The sequence below is a fragment of the Cydia splendana genome, chromosome 19 (assembly GCF_910591565.1).
Source record: "Cydia splendana chromosome 19, ilCydSple1.2, whole genome shotgun sequence".
Taxonomy (NCBI): Eukaryota; Metazoa; Arthropoda; class Insecta; order Lepidoptera; family Tortricidae; genus Cydia; species Cydia splendana.
In genome coordinates, this window is record NC_085978.1 from 7,436,558 (window position 1) to 7,439,892 (window position 3,335).

The window sequence follows — 3,335 nt, forward strand, 5'->3', positions numbered from 1 at the left end:
TAAGACTATGTGAAGGTGTTGCGTGAGTACCGTCTAACGTCTCCGGAGTCGTACGAGGACATGCGCCTCGTGCTGGCCGTGTCCGTCGCCTCCGTCCACGGCTATGCCGTCCAGCTCCATCATCGGAAATGTTTACATGTTCCTTAAGACTATGTGAAGGTGTTGCGTGAGCAGAGCTGGGCACCGTTAATCAAAAAGTTAACTTCGTTAATCGTTAATCCGTTAAATTAAAAGTTAACTTCGTTAAACGTTAAAACGTTACTTTACCAAAGTTTTAACGGAAGTTAAAGTTAATCGTTAACTCGAAATCGTAAATATACGCAATAAGAAATAAAACTAGAAGAAATAATCATTTTTGTTAAAGACTAATCTACTAATTAACATGGTAATCATTACTAATTAATAATAGCATAGCCAATAAAAATATCATTCGCTAGCATCGCCCATAAGGTGCATGTCCCCTTCATGAACATGAGCATATTAAAATGGTCGTCTGATAGCGACGCCCGTTTTGGAGAAAAAATATCTTTTCCCGCCGAAAACAGGCGTTTCACAGCAGCACTCGAAGGTATACTAGTGTTATATTTGAGGCAGCGCGCGGCCTTGGTGTGAGTAGGTACTTAGGTATTAACGATTAACGGACTTAAGAAAAGTTAACGGAAGTTAACGAGTCCGTTACAGGTTTTTAAAGTTAACTTAAAAGTTAATCCGTTACTCGAAAAGTTAACTTCGTTAATTAACGATTAACGGATTAACGAGTTAATGCCCAGCTATGTGCGTGAGTACCGTCTAACGTCTCCGGAGTCGTACGAGGACATGCGCCTCGTGCTGGCCGTGTCCGTCGCCTCCGTCCACGGCTATGCCGTCCAGCTCCATCATCGGAAATGTTAACATGTTCCTTAGACTATGTGAAGGTGTTGCGTGAGTTCCGTCTGACATCTCCGGAGTCGTACGCGGACATGCGCCTCGTGCTGGCCGTGTCCATCGCCCCCGTCAACGGCTACCCCGTCCAACTGACATGTTACACAAATGTTAAAGTGTTCCTTAAAACATTAATCTTAAGCAGATTAAGAAGGCGCGCGAACTCGCATCCGAATTTCATTACAATTATTACTTTGCGGTATTTGATTGGTCGGCTGAATTGGATGTAACATCAATAGTCCGCAATGTAACTAAAATCGCATGCGAATTGTCTTTAGTCTAATGTAAGCCACTGATGAATCCCCTATCGATCGCTACAAAGTGTGGTCTTACATTAGTATGAAGAAATTGTAAATAATTATTAATAAACCATATAACATGAATTGTTATTTTAATAATTATACTTTTTTCAGTGTTAAAAATGTTAAAATGGTCACTCGCCTTTTAAGTCAAAAATTGCTCGAAATGTTTCGCTCCATAACGAGGGGCTTCAACAGGTGCACGTGAGTGACCCGTCTTAACGTGGCCCATTCCATATTGCGTGCTCTCAACCATCGCATGGCCATCTCGCTGGTCCAGCGCTGGGATATCGAGTAGAAGAGCCATAACAGAAGTGTAGAAGAGCCATAGAAGAGTAATGAACAGTGAATACATTTTTCACCTTACATACATGACGGAGGCACGGGCGACGGCAGTGGGCGTAGTACCTCAATGTATTACTTCACAGTGATTTGTTGTAAAATAAAAGATCACATCCTTTCAAAACAACACATCCTTTCTTTATTTCACAAAAGTAAGCTTCTAATGAAACATAAGAAATCAAAATAACACTTGGAATAAAACACTTAGCTAAATGGATAAAGAACGTTGAATTCTATAAGCTTTCACAATAATCCTTCAGGTATAAGCCTTCAGGAACGTGGCGAGTTAGGCACGAGGTTGGCTAACGAGTACGTCCGATCTCTAGCGCGGTCCGATCAAGACTGCCCACCAGCGGCGGAGCCTCGCTGCTCCAGTCCTCCCGCCTCAACGTCAAGTTGGTCAACCTGCTTGACCAGTCTACCAACATAACGACAAAAATGCCAACTCGTGCCTGCCTTCACCCAAGAGAAACCTCTTGACGTTCCAAAGCCTTCTACCTGTCATCTTAGTTCAACAATACGCCAACAGACGGCGTTACTCTCTACGTTATGAATTTCGTTACAACTTCCATACAGCAAACATTGCTAGTAGCCAAACATTGCTAATCAATTGTATACAGGCATCTAAAATAATGAACTATAACGCTGCAATACGTCCTTCTGGAGTCACGCCCCGACATACATATTTTGTCTACGGCATAGGGCTTACAGAGTTAGGGCGTGTAGAGTGAGAAGCTTGCCTCTACATGAGATCTGATAACTATTTGACAGTGCGAGCCATAATATACTTAGTATCCACAACATGCTTCACACACAAATAATACATACTTAAAATATAATAGGTATTTGATGGATATGTGGTGGTATGCAGCGGTATCATGGTCAAATTTTTATCACCTGTCATGCCATGCGTCACTTTCGCACTTACGTATTTGTTAGAACGTGATAGGCATGGTGACAAATGATACAGAGCCGACCATCTTAGCCCTACAGGGTAACTAAGTAAATATATATACATACATGAAGGCGAAGACGAGAAGGAGTATTGACAGTATTTTTTAAGTAAGTGTTAGGGTAGAGTGGCGAACCGCCGAGGGCCGCCAGATAGATAGTACTCCAATTCTTTTAGGTACTTTACATAATTCTACCTAAGATAAAACAAATTAATAAAAGTAGGTGCCTACTTTATTACTTACTAGCTTTTGCCCGCGGCTTCGCACGCGCAGGAGAGTTTTTTTAATAATCTATGTACTTTAATGGTTAGGTATTTTGAATGTAAACAAACCGTTTAAGATGATAATTATTTTAAAAACGATGTTTGTGTACTGTTCAATTATTAGAAGGTATTTGTAATCTTATAATTTTGTAGCTCAAAAAATTTACTTTAAGGGATTGAATTCTCAAAAGTCTGGATCACGTGTGGCTGTAAATCAGCGTGTATGTTACAACCGTCTATGCTATCTTCGTAATTAGCATTCCCCACCAGGGGCCATAGTTCACGTCGGCTACGTTATATTTTAATTTTGATCCCATTTTTGTAATTTTTTAATTAACGTCCCACAAAACCATGGAAATGATACCCATATTGATATTTTGAAATTTCAACCCCATTGCACCCCCGCCAGGGGGGTGATTGTTCACTTCGGTTACGTTAATTTTAATTTTGATGCCATTTTTGTTATTAGCGGCTCAAAATACTATGAAAACGATACCCATATTGATATTTTGAGATATCAACCCTATTGGGGACTTTTCCCCCTCTTAGGGGTTCAA